Below are 18,216 nucleotides of genomic sequence, written 5' to 3'. Positions count from 1 at the left end.
AAATACTATTACAATACAGTACAATACAATGACCATCTAGTGTTTTTAAAACCTCTTCCTCTGGAAAAGAGATGGGTGGTAAAACATAAGTAGGACCAGATCTTGTACCACGTACAAGGTAAAGGCACCTTAGGTAAAAGGTGTGGCTCAGCACAAAGATCACCTTAACTGTGAATAAAACGCTGCAGGAAGGGTTCACTAAAAAGACCCAGCAAAGCACTAATAGCAAACACTGATAACCCCTTCAGTGGAAGCAACAGTTGAACTCATCCAAATGAAAAAACACTGAACAAGCCACAGCCTAGTTCGACTTAAAGAAAGAGAGCTACCAACTAGCAATAATGTATGTTTATTTGTACATATTTAATTAATTAATTTTAAAGTATACACTTAAGGGCAAGAAGCATCTCAAAAAGGAAACTTACGAAAGGAAGAAGCCAAAGTCAAATACGAATAAGACCTCTAGATAATAGAGATGAACATTTCTAGACTACACTAGCCTACATATCTGTCAGTTAAAAAAATAGACGTACTCTACGACATAAACTCAATATCCTCCAAAGTGGGATAAATGACAAACTTAATAGACTGATAAAATGCCATGTTACACTGGCAGAATTAATCCAAAACAAGCCCCTTCCACCTATTATGTAAAAAAGGGAATCCTGTAAATTAATCTTTCAACCATCTCCAATACACGATGTACAATCAAGAAACACTAGAAAACACCAGTGCAAAGTGTTTATCTATAAAGCGTAGAAACGCAAGAAGATTGGTATCTGAATTCATACTTATTAATCCTTGAGTCACCATGACACAAGATAGTTCAATAAAACAAAAGGACTTGATGCTAGTTGGCGCCCATGGCATAGCCATATGGTGAGAATTATTGAAAGTGTACAGAGAATGAATTACTAGCAGAACACATTTCCCTAAAGCAACCTGGGTGTTTCAACATAATATCTTCATGTATAGACCTTCATATCTCCAAAGGAAACAGGGCTCACCACATTAACCTTGAAAGGATGAGATATCTAATAAACCCTGCTTGACTCGATAATGTGAACCACCAACCAATCTTCATGAAAATATACTGGAAAAATGAAAAGAATGTCAGGTCGAAAACTTGAAAAACCACGAGGCTAGACCAATTTTATTATTTTGTTAAAAAAAAAAAAATCTTATTTGAAACATTTTGTCAAGGACTGGGACGAAACAACGAGGGAAAACTTGCCAAATTCAAACTACAATCCTGAAGAAGGTCTGATTCTTCAGTAGCTAAGCCACTTGTAATCGGCAATCTTTGAAATAGAAAACTGTGTCACCATACCATTATTACAGCACAACTGTCCACGTCTTCATGTTACAGATTTTTAAGGAAAGCCAGATATGGGCAGAAATAACTCATTAGTAATCACTCCATTGAAGAAAAATCCTTAATTTCATCAAAGCTTTGTCATGCTGAAAAATATAAATGTCATTGATGAAACAACTCTACAGCTTGGGTACAAAATTTTGGAGACAGTCAGACTCTTCAAGTGCCACTCATTCATGGAAATAGACAGTGGTACTTGAACCATCAGTCCTCAAGTTGATAGCCTAAGACCTTACTCAATCGCTCCCAAGAAACTCTAAAACTGTAAAAGAAGGTTTTGACTCACCAGACCACATGATGCTCCAACATCAACTCATCATGTTTAAATCATTAACTTAAATGTCTATTCAAAATTCAGTATACGTATATTTTACCACTGAAAAAAATCAAAAGTTAAAGTTACATTTTTGTTAAGTATGCTAGGTCGATATTTGCTTACCGAAAAAACAAAAAAACATTGAAAAACCAAAGATTAATGTGACGTTATAGTTAGGTATGGTAATGAGATCTTATTTATTAATAAAACAGAAATGCAATCAAGGTTTTTTCTTTTTATTCTGGGACTTGTAGTCCTGGTTTTATAATGAATGAAAGAAGACTATTAAGACTATGAAGACACAGAGTGCACAGGACAAACTGGACTCGACCAGTCAGTCATGAATTGATTTGAGAACTCTGGCATAACAGTCCTTTTGATATGCACAGCTGTGGTTGGTGTTGTTTGATTTCTCAAGGACTTTTGTGCAGTGTTCTCTCTTATCCCTTTTCCAAGTGTGACAAGTTCATCCCATCCAGGTTTCGTCTTTGCATTTCTCACATAATAAGCAGAATTTACAGGTAGTACTCGATGCTGCAACACTCAATACAGAATCCTCCACCAGGGCTGCGGAAACCTGAAAACAGTAATGAGAAATTAAAGTGTTGGGTGTAGCCCATGTGGCAGCCCTACAAATGTTAACAAAAGAAAGCCCTTTACACTCTGCCCAAGAGGACGCTGTCCCTCTTATTGACCAACCCTGTACAGGGAAGGGAAAGGGAGGGGGCAACCATAGAATAAGCCAAGAGGGGGGCAGATCTAATAATTCACTGATGGTAAAAACTGAAGGGTTTTCACCCATGCATTCTAAACCAAAAGAAAAAAAACCGGAATGTTTCTGTGTGGCAGACGTACCCCACCTACCGTACCAACATCAATGGCATGGTAATCCAGTCCAACCTGTCCTGAATCATTAGGGGAGAAAGGTGGGAAACAAAATATTATGAGAAGTCTGGATTTTGGAAAACATTTGCGGTTTAAAAATGGAGAAAGTCTCCAACCCAAACCCTCTGGTGTGAATGTCTCAAGTATGGTTCCCTGATAGGAAGATCGCCTGTCTATTCTTTATGTCTTGCTGGAGTAATTGCCAAATTTAAGAATCAACATAAAAAACCCTTATAAGGATTCCAAGGGAGCATTCTTTAAGCCTTTAAAACTAAAGGAAGACCTTAAGTTGGGATTACTTGTCTGACTCACAGTCCTGCTAACTCAAACCAACTAAGCTGAGAGTCACAGTCTTCGATGGAAGAAAGGCCCCTCCCCTAAGACCCAGTGAAAATTATAATTGCAGCTAGGTAGGCCCACAAGGAAGATGGCTCAACCCTAAATCAAATCCGTCATGTAAGAAGTCTAAAGGCTAAGAAACTAATTGACCCAGGGGAATTGAGAAAACTCGCAGGTCTCACACCAGGTACAGAAATGTTTTCAGTGTTGTCTGCAGGATTAAAGAATGGAATGTTTTCTGGAGAACTGCAGAGCCACTGCAACCTCTGCTGACGTATCTAGATGGGTCAAACTGGGCGCTGAGTCTCGAACGCAGTCAACATTGAGACTGGCCAAGTGAGAAGGGGGCAGGTCTGGCCATATCAGTGGAGCAGGGAACAACGGAATCTCCTTTTCTTTGCCTTATCGCTAATGAATGTAGGATTGGGAACCAAACCAGGCTCCTAGCCCAGACGAAACCATAAGACTCCTTCCTCCTGATTCTGTTGATGCAAATGCAACTATCATTCCCTTGGGTCAAGGAAATGACAAGGCACCCGCTCCACTGTTCGCTTCCCCTTGAGCAGAACAGAGGCAGGAGAGCATCCTGACAGAATGCAGAAATCTCCATCCAAGGATTCCCTAGATGACCAACATTCTCTGTGAAAACCTTGAGTCTACAAAAGAAGTTCACTGGAGAGGGGAACAAGCAGCAAAATGTGTCCCCTCGGATGTTCTCTATCCCAGCAGATAAGTAGATTGGGTGCCAAGAAAACAGAGATTGTGTCAACATCGCCAAGCATCAGAACTTGGCTACTTCTTGTCTGTTTACATAAGATATTTCAATTCATTGTCAGCCCCGTTTCCCCCCACCCCCCACCCCGAGATTGGGTGAAAAAGCTATCTTTCTCATTGAAATTGCTTTTAACTCTTTCGAATTGGTGGATATTGCAGTCTCCTGAGCCTCCACAGACCTTGAGCTGACTCCAGACCGGCACACACCCCTCTTTGCCACTGCCATCTGTTGCCAACACAAGTGGCAAAGTAGGACGAAGCTCGACCCCCCCAAGAGAGATGATTGCTCACAAACAGTCAGTGGAGAGCTCTCTTCAGAAACTCAGTCACTGAAATTTGTAATCCCCTGAAGCAGGATCCCTGTAGAACACGATTCACAAGCCTCTTCATATGTGTCTTGCCCAAGATGCCACAAAGACACTCGCTTCTTTTTAGTGAGGAGGACGTTAAGGCATGTCCTAAGCTTCACAGCCCTGGCACTAGGGTAAAATAATACCCCACACAAATGTTGAAATCTGCCCCAGTAAACACCTTTTACTGCCCCGGGCAAAGGTTTCACCTCACATTACCAGTTTAATATCGAAATAGCGTAATAAAGAACTGAAAGATGACCAGTCAACTTTTACGAAGGGTCTCCCACCGCTCTACAATTGATGTAGCTGCGTTTTTTAGTAATTTTATTTATCCTTTTGAGTTTGAAACATTTTTTGTTAAAATCTGTGAATTATGCAGCAGATGAGGGACTATGAGGCAAATGCAACAAATTTATAAGTATGTGGAAAACAACATGAACGCAGGATTGCATAATGTAATTGTCTGCCTATGGCATAAACATGCTTCTAACCTTATACTGGACTCCTACTTGTACTCTATATTTTTTTAGCGCCGCATTTGCGTAATTTTTTGACGCAAAACGGCGCAAACTTGCAAAATACAATTGTATTTTGTAAGTTTGCGCCGTTTTTGCGTCAAAAAGCGGCGCAAATGCGGCGCTAAAAAAAGTATAAATATGGGCCTAAGTGTATCCTTTCAGTGACGAGGTCCATTTGCAAAGAGAAACTGCAGGACTGAGGAGCTTTGGCAGAGTTGTGTGGAGGCCCCAGGCCAAGGCTGAGGACTATTGCTCTCTTCAGGGTCGGGTTGGTAGGGCGGGCACTTGGCCATTGCCTGAGGGTTGCTGTGGCAAAGGCCAGCTGGTGGGACGTTTTATTCAGGGTTGCTCACTTTTCTCTTTGAGATACATTTAAAAAAAAAGGGCTAACAACCAAACTGGGCGAAAAGAAAACTTGTTGACAACGTCAAACAATTGTTTTTGACAGCATTTCTGTGAAAAACATTCATCCTGGGACAAAATGACAAAGCGAAGGGAGAATAGACATCGCGTGGGGAGTGTGACAAAATGGTATGGGCGAGGGGCGCACTGTGGTAACAAAAGGAAAAGCAAGAGGTGCAGAGTGCAGAAGAATGACAAAAAGAGTGGAAGAGAAAATTAACTTAATAGAGAGGGAAAAATGTCCCCTGAGAACTAACTTAGCAACATTTTAAGAAAAGTTATTATTCGCAAGTGTGGGCCACTTTTTCGGTTTGTGCACGGTCTTAATTATGATCCCAATCCGACCCTGGCAGGGCTTGAAGCAAAATTGTGCAGCTGCAGGCGTAGGTGAATCACGTGTTTACAATTCCCTTTAATACATGTGACTGCTCCACCCCTCCCCCATCCCTCGCAGTGCAGGTGCATAAGAAGAAAAGGAGCAACGGAAATGCGCAGGGGGCTTGACAAAATCTCTGCCCTATCCGCAGTGGGGCTTGAAAGGAACCAGCAGTGTCCCTCCTTTCAAGTTTTAAAGAGCATTTAAAAGGGAGGCATCCTCTCCGCTTTGTTCCCCTGGCTTTGAGCCCATCCCACCACGGACCACAAAGGGCCAGGTGCCTTCTTCAGAGTAGGCCCTTCCCGTCTGTGCCCTGACCGACGTGGACTCCACCTGCCACGGAAAACACACAACCTGCTGATTTCAGTTACAGACGATGCGTGGTTTTCCGCCGATGCTTCAAAGGTTGCACACAATAACATTATAGAGCCTGGGTGTGGCCTTCAAGGAACAGACACGTGTCTGTCTGCTGGGCAAATTTTCACTGCTCTACAGGTGAAAAAACACACGTGTGACAGACACCTCAGCTCTGTGTATCAAGCGACTGCTAGCTAGTGCTAGCAAATTGTGGAACCTGCATGGCACGGGTGCGAACTCCGATGGGGCTTACTATTCAGTGTTTCATTTTATCGAGGTCTATAAAATGAGCGCCGTTGAGTTATAGTAACAACTACATCAGGGGAATGTTGGGCAGAGCTTGCCTTTGCTTACAGAGCGCACTGGGAGCAGCCAAACCTGGCATCAGCTCCCACTTATCCTCTTTAATGTAGATTTTCCTAGTAATTTATGAAGGAAAGTCTTAAATTTATTAAAGACACGGAGGCTAGTACTATGCATTCTTTTCATGTTTTAATAATATAGCAGCAGTCAAGAAACTACACTTCCCAAGAGGCTTAGCAACATGCTAACCAATGGGAAGAAAAACGTAGGCACCAGCAGCACCAATTGCACGATCCCAAGGACCATAGAGTACCGTCTTGACCGCAAGCAGCCCAATCCAAGCATAACTTGAAGAAATCGTAGGGTCCTGGAGGAAAGAATTCCGGGAGGCCAGTGGTGCAGAAAAGGGAGAAGTACATGAAGAAAGTCTGGAATCATCGGGAGGCAGGAGGCAGTGCTGGATTGGCTGGGAGGAAAACAAGAAACATATTAGTAGAGAGTGGTGGGATAATACTCGCCTCCGTGTCTTTAATAAAATTAAGACTTTCCTTCATAAATTTATTGGAAAATCTACATTTTATGTCAAGACCGGAGGCTCCTCTTATGCTAGGTTAAAACATATCAACTACTAGAGAAGTATCAGATCTAACAGGTTTTCAATAGAACGTTTTGAAAACATTATCATTAGACCAATCGGTTGACCTCAGAATGTCCTCTAGGCTGGAACCCAAAGCAAAGGCTTTGGAAGCCATGTCACCCCTGGAGGATTGGGCCCCAAAGATGGAATTATCAATACCTGCCAGGGACATGACCCACTTAACTCAGTGAGCTAAGGTAGCTGAAGAAACTGGTTTATGGGGTTTACGGAACGAAATCAGGAGCTGAGGGAGGGAGGACATTCTGAGGTTAACAGTACGTTTCTCATATTCCTTTAAACAAAGTCCCACACAGAGTTTTGGTTTATTAGGAAAGAAAGGGTAAAATACTGTGCGCAAGTTGGTTTTTGGGCACCTGGTAATGTGGAATAAAACACCAGTAGGCATAAATTGGCGCGAAGAAACATCCAATGATTTTACATTGGACACACGGTTGATAGAAATGAGGCACAACAACATGGTCAATTTAGCAGAGAGCATTTTTAAAGATAGGTCTGAGTTCTCGGGTCAAGAAAGGAACAGATTTAGAACTAATGAAACATCCCATAGGAAACTGTATGTGGATGCAGGTGGTTTGGCAAGTTTAACTCCCTTTAGGAGACGGCAGATTAGGGGATGCTCTCCAACCGGCTTGCCATTGATATATTGGTGATGCATTGAGATAGCGGATCTATAGAGGTTTATAGTTCTATAGGACTTACCCGCACTGGCTTCAACGGCCAAAAAATTAATAATAAAATTTAGATCTGCTGAAAAGGGATTGATACGTTTTCCCACACACCAGCTTGCCCATAGAGACCAGGCTAATTTGTATGCTTTTCTTGTGTGGGGAGCCCAAGCGTTGTTAATGAATTCTGTAGCTTCTGTCGAAATAGAAGCGGTTTGTTGGGACAGCCCGAGACCTTCCAAGCTGAAAGAGTTAGGGATTTGTTGAGAATTAGGTTGTGAGGAGATCCCAAAGGATCTAGAAGAAGAGAAGGGAACGAAGGAAGAAGCAGAGGAAAATCCATGGATAACTCGAGAAGGAGGGGAAACCAGACCTGAGACTGCCAGAAGGGGGTGACAATGACTAAGGAGGCTTTCTGGCGGTTGGCTTGAGATAAAACTCTGTTGATTAAAATGAAAGGAGGGAAAGCATAGTTGGTTGCCGAGGACCAATCTTGTAGAAATGCGTCTGTTGCCAAAGCAAGAGGATCGGGGCGCCAGTTGAAAAAGAGGGGTAATTGAGAATTAAGACATGAAGCAAATAGATTGATATGGAAAGGACCCCATTTGTTCAGAAGTTTCTGAAATACCGAAGGATGGAGTTTCCAATCGCTGTAATCTTTGAGTTGGCGGGAGTGCCAGTCTGCAATGGAATTCTGGGAGATACTCTGCTAGAAGAGAAAACTTGTGGAGGAGGCAGAACTCCCAAAGACTTTTTGCTAGAAGAGCTAGAGGCTTTGATTTAGTTCCCCCAATATGGTTTATGTATCAGACCGCCGAAACGTTGTCCATACGAAGGAACATTTGACTGTGTCTTTTGTGAAACTTTTGATCTCAAAGGAACATGCAAGCATCTCCAAACAGTTTATCTGCAATTTGAACTCCTCTACGGACCATGTACCGCCAGTCGATATTGGTCCACAACGGGCATCCCAGCCCGTGAGGCTTGCATCTGATTCTAATACAAGATCGGGTGCAGAGGGGAAGATAGTCCTGCCGTTCCAAGCGTCTAAATGGTGTATCCACCATTGAATCTCTAGACGAGATTCTGAATCTAGAGAAATAAGATCGGCGAAGGCGAGACCTTTGCGAAGATGAAGAATTTTTCAGCGCTGGAGAGCTAGATAATGAAGAGGACCCTGGAATATTGCCTGAATAGAGGAAGAAAGAAGACCTACCACTCTTGCTAGGGATCTGAGAGAAATGCAGTCTTTGTGAAGAGTGTGCATGAGTTCTCTTTTGATTGAAGCCACCTTTGAAGGGGGAAGGTGGAGAGTAGCTGTGGTGGAGTTGATGAGGAAACCCAAGAATTCTATTTGATGAGTGGGGGTCACCACTGATTTGTCCAGGTTTATGATGAAACAGAGATCTGAAAGATGGGAGCTTGTTAACTGAAGATGGGCGTGAAGAGACTGCACATTTTGGTGCATAAGGAGGATATCTTCGAGATAGAATATCAGCCTGATACCGAGAGATCTCAGATGGGCAACAATTGGATTCAATACCTTTGTAAAGCACCAGGGTGCTGAAGAATGCCCGAAAGAAAGAGAAGAAAATAAATAAGTTTTTGAGAGCCATTGAAATTGTAAATATTTCCTGTGGGAAGGGTGAATAGGAATATTAAGTTAGGCGTCCTGAAGATCTAGCATTACTAACCAACCATTTTGAAGTAAAATATCCCTGAGATGGATAATAGTTTCCATCTTGAAGTGGCATTAAATCACGAATTGATTGAAAGATTTGAGATTGATTACTTGTCTTAACTTTTTTTTTGGGACTAGGAATAAGGAATTTATGAATCCCGACAGATTGGGAAGAGAAGGTTGGATAGCGTTTTTCTGAATAAGCGACTGTACTCCGGTTGTAATGAGAGCGGACATTTCCGCAGAAAACTTTGGAGGAGGAGGGGAAATGGTTTGAAAAGGAGAAGAATAAAACTCTATGAGGTAACCCTGAAATGTGTTTAATACCCACGGGTCTGATGCAATTGAGTGCCACTTTGGGAGGAAGAATTGAAGCCGACCTCCCATGGGAAGGCCGGAAGACTGGCTTACCTTGAGAGTTGTTTGTTCTGGAGAATCTTTGTCCGCGGCCGCAGAAACCTCTGGATCTCTATGGGTAAAACTGTGGCTTGTAGTCTTGGTTGTTGTTGAAGGAGCCTCTAGCACCTTGGTTGCGATAGGTGCGGCCGGTAAAGCGGCTCCTGCCTCTACCGGCCCGTGCAAAAACACGTTGGCTGTAGACCTTTTTTAAAGATTGTTGAGCTTTGTGGATTGAAGAGAACGTAGTAACATATCTGCTGAGGTCTTTGATAAAAGAATCCCCAATGAGCTTCCCATCAGCTTGGACGCCGGGATCAAGACGAGACGAGACGAGATTGGCAAGTTTGAGGTCTAGTTTGAGGAGTAAACCTTTCCTTCTTTCATGTATGATAGCTGAATTGGCATTTCCCAAGAGACAAAAGGCTCTCTGTATCCAAAGGGAAAGGTCTGTAGGATCAATAGGAGTATCCTTAAGTCTGCCCGATTCAGCCAAGTCAAAAATGCGGGCCAAGGGGCCAACAACATCCAGAAGTTTGTCCTGGCATGGTGTCCAGGCTTTATCAACCCCTTTATGGGGGTCCTTGCCAAACTTAGTAAAAAAGGTAATAAGTGATTGATCAATGGAAGGAGTGATGGTTATATTAGATGATAGAGCAGGTCTAGGACATTCAGACTTGAGTTTTGCACGAGTTTGCTTATCTAACGGAAGCCTTAGACGTGAGGAAATATAATCTCCCGCATGAGCGGAAGGAAGCCATTGGGTGGAGTTTGGATGATGAATGAGAGAAAAGTCAAACATAGGCACCCCATCCGCATCTACAATGGTGGAGGTTGAATCAAAAGAGGAAAGTCTGGTCTTCTTAGAAGGAGGAGAAGAAGAGGAAAAATGATCACCAGTGAAATCATACTGACAAGAGTCATCCATGTCATCATCATTGTCGTCATCATTATCAGTGTCCAATATATTAGATATTAAAATTTGTTTTGGCGCAACCTTTGTATTTTTTGTTTTTGATTTACATTTCGAAGGCAAGGAATCAGTAATGTTTTTTGAGGAATTCCCCTCCTTACATGGAGGCCTGGGAGGAACTAAGGGCCATATGTATGAAAAAATGGCCTTGCAAATCGCAAATAGCGATTTTTAAGAAATCGCTATTTCCGAGTCGCAAGTGGCCATGTAACAAAATTGCGATTCAGAATTAGGCCCATTTACCGAATCGCAATTTGCATTTTCGATTTTTTAGCGATTCGGTAAAAAAATCGCAAATTGCGAGAAGTTTCCAGAAAGTACACCTGGAGGAGCCTGATGACATCACCAGCAGGAAATGAGTCATCCCAGGCAGTTTCAGGTGCCACACCCAAACCAGCATCCTGAGAGAGAGCAGCCCAGCCACGCAGAGCAGCAATCTGAAGGAGCCAGCACACCTGAGCAAGGATGGACACCTCAGCCCAAGCACAGGAGAAGGGAGAAAGAAAGCGCAAGCTAAAATTCAGCGAGCAGGAGCTTGAGGTGCTGACAGAGGAAGTGGTTAGGAGCCATGACTGCCTTTTTGGAAAAAGCTCACTCCAGGTGCCTGAGAGTGAGAAAAGGAGACTATGAGCGGATATCCAAACAAAAATCTGCGAAATTGGAGTGGCACAGTGCTCCGTAGAGGAAATTAAGAAGAGGTGGTATGATGCGAAGGAGAGGGTGGCCAGAAGACTGCAGGAGGCCAGGGGCACAGGAGGCGGTCCACCCACAGAGGCACCATCCACCCCATTAGAGGACCTAGTTGACTCCACACTCCTCCCTGAAGCTGTGACAGGGGTCACAGAGATAGACACCTCCGGCACACCAAGTACCAGCCAAGGTAAGTGCAATATTGATTTGTAACCCCAAATGTGTATGCACAAAAGCCCCTTAGGAACTAGCAAGTAATGTTAAACATTGTGAGAAGTAGTCCAGTCCACATTTTAGAAGCAGCACAACAATGCATTATGGGAGTGGCAGTCCACAACCCAGAGCTGAAAGTAGCACATACAATGTATTTAAGTAGAGTGACACCCAGAGGAACACAACACACACAACACAGTGTAGAGAAGTACCTGTACCTTTATTACCATTGTGTGACCGTAAATGTAACAAACATAAGTGACATGCTGCATATTGTCGTTGCAGGTGGGCCAGGCCCAGCAGCCACAGCATCAGCACGGGTAGGCGAGACTGACACCCATCCGGCCTCCGATTCCGACACCAGTGGGTCTCTCACCATTGCGCCTGTCCGACGCAGGCCCAGGGCACTGTCACTGCCAGAGCTCAGCCAAGACTCAGATGAGCAGCAGGAAGGGCCAATTTCCCCATCACCAACAGGCAGGCGCAGCGAGATGCAGGAGGTCAGGTGTCAGCAGACCACAGCACCACGCAGGATGGCGACAAATTCCGGGGCACAGCAGCATGAGGTGAGGGTCCCTCCTTATTTGGTGGGCTGGAAGCTGCAATGTTGCAGCAGCAGCGCCTACAAAACAAGAGGATACTGGGATTTGAAAAGAATTTGCGCAAACATAACTGCAACATGGTGGGCCTGCATCGCCAACTTGAGTCCCTCTATGCCAACATAGAACAGCTGCGTGAGGGACAGGTGCATGCATCACAGGACACCAGAGACCTCACAAGTGCTGTCCGTGAACTCTGCCAGGAGCTGCGCCATGAGAGGGTGAGCCAGCGCAGACAGGAGCGCAGATTTAGGAACATGTTTGGCAGCTTCTGTCGTTCTTCTAACAGGGTGGCAAATGCAACTGCACTGATTTCCTGTCTTGCAGTGGCTGCGCAAGTGGAGGCAGCACACAGCAGCAGGGATGTTGTGAACGGACTGGTGCAGATCACCAATGTGATCGACCACATAATGGGACAGAGGTCAACCACACCGAGTGAGCTTGCACTGGGGGACACTGAGGACAGTTCCAGCCTCAGCAGTGTAGCTGTACCAGCATTGGACACCAGACGGAGCAGTGCCAGGCACAGCACTGCCACTGAGGTGGACAATAGAGGTGCCAGTGAGGTAACTGGGCACCCGAGTGGTGTGCGTGGCCGCAAAAAATGACTAGCTGCCAGTGGACTTATGTTTTCACTATGAAGTAATAGTGCATTACTCAGGTTCTTCATTTTTTTGAGATTATCACGTAACCTTTTTTTGTTATTCCTCACACGAACATTACCTGACTTAAGGTAATACATTTATTTCACTACAGCTACAGTTGTCAGAGGATTTGTGTCATTTATACTCACGTCTGAAATGGTTGTGTGTGATGTCGGCACGCCTTTGCCTTCCCTCTGCTGCACTGGCCCTGTCTGCTGGATGTAGAGGTGGTTTGGGATCATCATCCTCATCAGATTCAGTATCACATACTTCTACAGGTATGCCCCTGGTGGTAGCTATATTGTGCAAGATAGCACAAGTAGCCACTATTCTACATGTCGTCTCTGGATTGTACTGTAGTGCCCCTCCACTTTTGTGGAGGCACCGGAAGCGACTCTTCAGCAATCCAAAGGTGCGCTCCAACACATTGCGGGTTGCCCTGTGTGTTGCATTGTATCTCCGTTCAGCAGGTGTTGCAGGATTGAGGTAGGGCGTCATCATGTAGGTGCGCACTGCGTAGGCACTGTTTCCTGGAAGAGACAGAGGGTATGATAAGAAGTCGGCCATCTGACATCAGCATGCCATCAATGCGCCATTGTATAGAGGGACAATACCTAGTAGATATCCTTCACCAAACTCCCCAGCTACGAATCATGTGTGCTCCCTGGGTACCTGGCCTCAAGATCAGTAATGATGTAGGAGGCATTGCATATCACCTGTATATTCATTGAATGTTGGTATTTCCGGTTGCGTTACACATACTCTGTGGCGGATGGTGGACAGATTGTCCCATCTGTCCCATCTATGGCACCTAGGACGTGGGGGAACTGTGCTATCTGGTAAAAATCGATTTTTGTCTGCTGTATTTCCTGTGGGGTGTGGGGGAATCTGATGTACTGGTGTAGTTTGCTCAGCATGGTGTTGATAAATGAACTGAAAAATCTGGAGAGGGTATTCTGTGATACCCCTCCAGCTGCTGCTATGACCCCTTGATAGCTCCCTGAGGCGAGTAGGTGGAGGGAGCATAATACCTTCACATGGGTGGGTATGCTGTGAGTCCTTAGTGTTCTGCGCTGCAGTATGGGTTGTAGCTCAGCTATCAGATCAAGTATCATGGCTGAGTTCAACCTATACCTCTCATATATTTCCTCCTCTGTCAGGTTAAAAAGTGTAATGCGCACTATGAAAATGCGCTCCTGTCTCCTCCTCCCTCTCCTCAAACCTGCCAAGATCCTCATCCTCCTCGCCACGACGTAGAGTGCAGCCATTGTGGAAAAGAGTCTGAGGCATTCTGGGCCTCTTTATGTAGGTTGCACCTGGTTACCACCTGGTTTCAGTTAGTGGTATTTTGCATGTGCAAAATGCCATTCTGCGAAAAATCGCAATTTGCGATTTTTTTGATGCATCTCTTTGCGACTTGGATTTTGCGACTCGCAATTTGCGCCTCGCAATTTCCTACTGGAAATACTGAATCGCAAATTGCGACTCGCAAAACAAGGTTGCAACGCAAAAAAATCGCAATTTTTGCAATTTCTTATTTTTGGTCTGCAAATGCCTTTCATGCATCGCAGACCACTTTTTGCACTCACAAACGGCCAATTTTTGCGATTTGCATCGTTTGCGAGTGCAAAAAAGTTTCATACATCTGGCCCTAAGTCCTCAGTCTGGTGTGAGGAAGCCTCACTTCTCATTTGTGCGCCCGAAGAAAGAGTTTTCTTAATAAATAATGGAGTAAATTTTCTTTTTCTGCTTTTCCCCACAGAATGGGCCAGTAAATTACTGGACATCATGTTTTTCACAGAACTTTCAATATTTTTTTGAAATTTTTGCCATAGAAGCCTGTAAGGCTTGTTCAACAGATGACTGGATGAAAACATTTAAACCTTGTTTAAAAGACTCCCCATCTTCATTGATTTCAGGCATCAAAGGGGAGCTATCTGATTCCATTGTAAAAAAAAAAGAAAAATAGTAATACCAGAGCTTTAGGACAAAAGCAGGAAGGAAACAGATAACTTTTGAGGCAAGGAAAATATTCACACTCCCATGAGGCGTGTGGAAGAGCCTAGGCGAAGCCTGGGGGGGAGACTGGAAGCCGCGCCCCTTGGGAACCACACGGCAGACGAATCAGAAACGTTCTCCAGAGAACACGGAGAAGCTGCTCAATCGATGAGGAAAAACACTTGAAGAAACACGCGCCACGTTTACAGTAAGGAGCGGACGCGAGCGGCAATGACGGTTGGAATACCCGTTGTGGCGCTCGCGCTAGGAAAAGGGTGAACTGAGGAACATCGGGGGGGAGGGAAAGACGGGTCACGAGCCGCAACTTTGAGAAAGATAAGAACACCACAAACGGAGCGAGCGTTCAGCAAACCGATAACAATATAACAACAAAACACAAAGAAAACAGTAGAAAATTAGGGAGCGCCATCGAAAGAAACGCAAGAAAAGTAGAGAAGGGTACCAGTGCCTTCACGAAAGGGTTTAAACGCCTTTTCAGTGGATCAAAATCAGAGGGAGACAGCAATGGTGCTCCAGTCCCCTCTGGGGTCGGCGCCCTGGACGTGGTCCCCGCTCGCACATTCTAAAGGCTAGCCCTGGTGTTGAGAGACATTTTACAAAATTACAGTTTTTGGCAGAGGGGGACAAAATGATACAGACAGAATCACATGATTCTTGTGAAGACTTGCTCGAATTTGTGCTTTTGGCTTCCAAGGTGGTACCTTTAGCTGCAAGTCACTGCCTGCTTTTCTTTAGAGACTCTTGTTCTTTTTGAAGGTGTTTTTACTCATATTTTTCGAGTCTTCCCTCCATCCCACCCAAGCTAACACCCACTCCCGCCCGCCACCCCACCCCATTTGCACGAGACACGAGACTATGGGCCAGATGTATCAAGATTTCGGGTAGCGATTTCCAAATAGCGAATTTTAAGAAATCGCAATTTTAGAAATGCAAAAAGCGATGTATCAAAACTGAAAATTGCAAATAGCGATTTCTTAAAATTTGCAAACGCTATTTGCGAGATGCAAATACAGAATCGCTAAAAAAAAAGTGATTCGCTAAATGAAATTCGCAAATAGCGAAAACGGCAAACCGGAACAGCCTGATGACATCACAAGCAGGAAGTGAGTCAACCCATGCTGTTTCCAGGAGCCACACCCAAAGGAGCAGTGAGAGAGACACAGCCCAGCACCAGGAGTCAGCATTGTGTGGAAGCCAGGACCAAACTGCAACATGGCCAATGCTGGAAATGGGAAGGAGAAGGGAGACAGGAAGAGGAAGCTGAAATTTAGTGAGAAAGAATTGCAGGTGCTCATTGAGGAGGTTGTTGTGAACCATGACAGACTCTTTGGCAAGAGCTCACTCCAAGGGGCATATTTATACTCTCTTTGCGCCGAATGTGCGTCAAACTTTTTGACGCACAATCGGCACAAACACTGCCCCATATTTATACTTTGACGTCTGACCCCGCGGGCGTCAAAGTTCCACCATGTGCGTCATTTTTTAGAAAGGGGAACCAGCCTTGCGTTAATTATATGCAAGGTAGGCGTTCCCTTACAAAAAATGACTTTAAGGCCTGTGCCCCATATTTATACTGTGACGTCATTTTGACGCACAGGAGGGGGCAGGCCTTAATACACGGCGCCCAGCCTGATGGGCGCCATTTTTTAACGCCTGGGTCAGGGCAGGCGTTAAGGGACCTGTGGGCTCAGAAGGAGCCCAGAGGTGCCCTCCCATGCCCCCAGGGACACCCCCTGCCACCCTTGCCCACCCCAGGAGGACACCTAAGGATGGAGGGACCCATCCCAGGGAAGTTAAGGTAAGTTCAGGTAAGTATTTTTTTTCGTAATTTTTTTGTGGCATAGGGGGGCCTGATTTGTGCCCCCCTACATGCCACTATGCCCAATGACCATGCCCAGGGGACATAAGTCCCCTGGGCATGGCCATTGGGCAAGGGGGCATGACTCCTGTCTTTGCTAAGACAGGAGTCATTTCAATGGGGGTTGGGCGTAAAAAAAAATGGCGCAAATCGGGTTGAGGCCAGAATTTTGCCTCAGACCTGACTTGCCCCATTTTTGGACGCCCAAGCTCCATTTTCCCCTACACCGGCGCTACCTGGTGTGAGTCATTTTTTTTGACGCACACCAGTCAGCTGCGCCGGCTAACGTCATTCAATAAATAAGGCGCCCGCATGGCGCTTTGGAATGGCGTTAGCCGGCGTTAAAATTTTTGACGCACAACTGCGTTGGCGCAGTTGTGCGTCAAAAAGTATAAATATGGGCCCAAGTACCTGAGAGTGAGAAGCGGAAACTCTGGTCTGACATACAGACAAAAATATGCACAGTGGGTGTTGCGCAGCGCTCTGTGGAGGAGATACGCAAGCGATGGTACGACTTGCAGTCCTGTGCCAAAGAGAGGGTGGCCAGCAGGCTTAGGGAGGCAAGGAGCACTGGAGGCGGAATATCCACCCACACACCCTCCACCCCTAGGGAAGACCTGGTGGAGTCCACATTGCTGCCAGAAGCTGTCAGTGGTGTAATTGACATTGACACCTCAGGCAGGGACACCCAGCACCAGCAAAGGTAATGCCAGTGATTATGTGTATCCCCACATCTGCATGTACACATGCCCCTTAGGAAATAGAACCTAGCTTGATGCTCAATGAAAAGTAGTCCATGTCACATCTTACATGCAACACAACAGTGCCTTCTGGGAGTGGTAGTCCACAACCCTAAGGTGAAAACACCACATAAATAGCAAGATAGTCGGCAGCCACATAGAGAAACCCCACAAATGATTCAGGGTGACACAATTTATTTGTACATATAGAGCAACACTGTGGAAATCTGTGACAAATGCTAGAACTGACATGCTGCACATTATTCTTGCAGATGACTCGGTCCCTGCTGCTGCAGGATCAGAAAACGTGGGGGAAGCAGAAATACAGCCACAGTCAGACTCAAATACAAGTGAGTCCTACAGTATTGTTCCAACTAGACGCAGGGCAAGGGTGTTACCACTGCCAGAGTACAACCTGGAATCAGATGAGATGCCAGAACATGACCCCACACCACCACCAGAGACGAGTCCCACAGGAAGACAGTAGTCCATGCACCTGCGCCAGCGCCAGTCAACTCCCTTCAGGAGGCGCCACGAAGCAGGCAGACAGGGCACAGAAGAAGGAGTGGGCACATCAATCTGGCGGCCATGAAGCTTCCATGCTGAAGGTGCAGCGCCTGCAATGCAAACATTTGAAGTCACTGCACAGACAGTTTGTGTCTCACAATAACAATATGGGGTTACAAAACAAGCACTTGGAGCCCCTGATTGAGGGACAGCAAAGAGTTGCTGAGAACACCAAGGAGTTGACACAGGCCATTGGGGAACTTTGCTCAGAGATACGGCAGGAACGTGTCAGCCAGTGCAGGTGCCAGCACCAATATTTAGCTAAGTTGGACAGCTTCTGTAGATCTGTCAATCGGCTTGCAAGTTCCACTGCCCTGATATCACGGCATGCTGTTGCCACACAGGTGGAGATGGCACATTGCAGTAGGAACATTGCACAGGGACTGGTGCAAATTACCAACGTAGTGGATGCCATGCAAACAGCACGCAGTGCCACAATAAGCAAACTGGGTGTTGGTGACAGTGAGGAGTCCTCTAGCCTCAGCAGTCTGACACTCCCTGTGATTGATCCGAGG

At 45.3% G+C, this 18,216-nt stretch overlaps 1 long non-coding RNA gene across 2 annotated transcripts in view; it reads right to left on the bottom strand.

Moving 5' to 3' along the window:
- Window positions 1-1,911: 1,911 nt before the first annotated feature.
- The window catches only part of LOC138283355 (uncharacterized), a 194,030-nt gene continuing 177,725 nt past the window's right edge, over window positions 1,912-18,216 (bottom strand). The window contains exon 2 of one of the 2 annotated variants that reach the window (XR_011201211.1): window positions 1,912-2,268. This is a non-coding gene — a long non-coding RNA (uncharacterized lncRNA). Of the gene's footprint in view, window positions 2,269-6,185; window positions 6,465-18,216 lie in introns of those variants that run through there. The other variant, XR_011201212.1, reaches the window with a different exon arrangement.

Source organism: Pleurodeles waltl, chromosome 3_1 (genome assembly GCF_031143425.1).
Source record: "Pleurodeles waltl isolate 20211129_DDA chromosome 3_1, aPleWal1.hap1.20221129, whole genome shotgun sequence".
Lineage (NCBI taxonomy): Eukaryota > Metazoa > Chordata > Amphibia > Caudata > Salamandridae > Pleurodeles > Pleurodeles waltl.
This window is presented reverse-complemented; position numbering and strand designations above follow the sequence as displayed.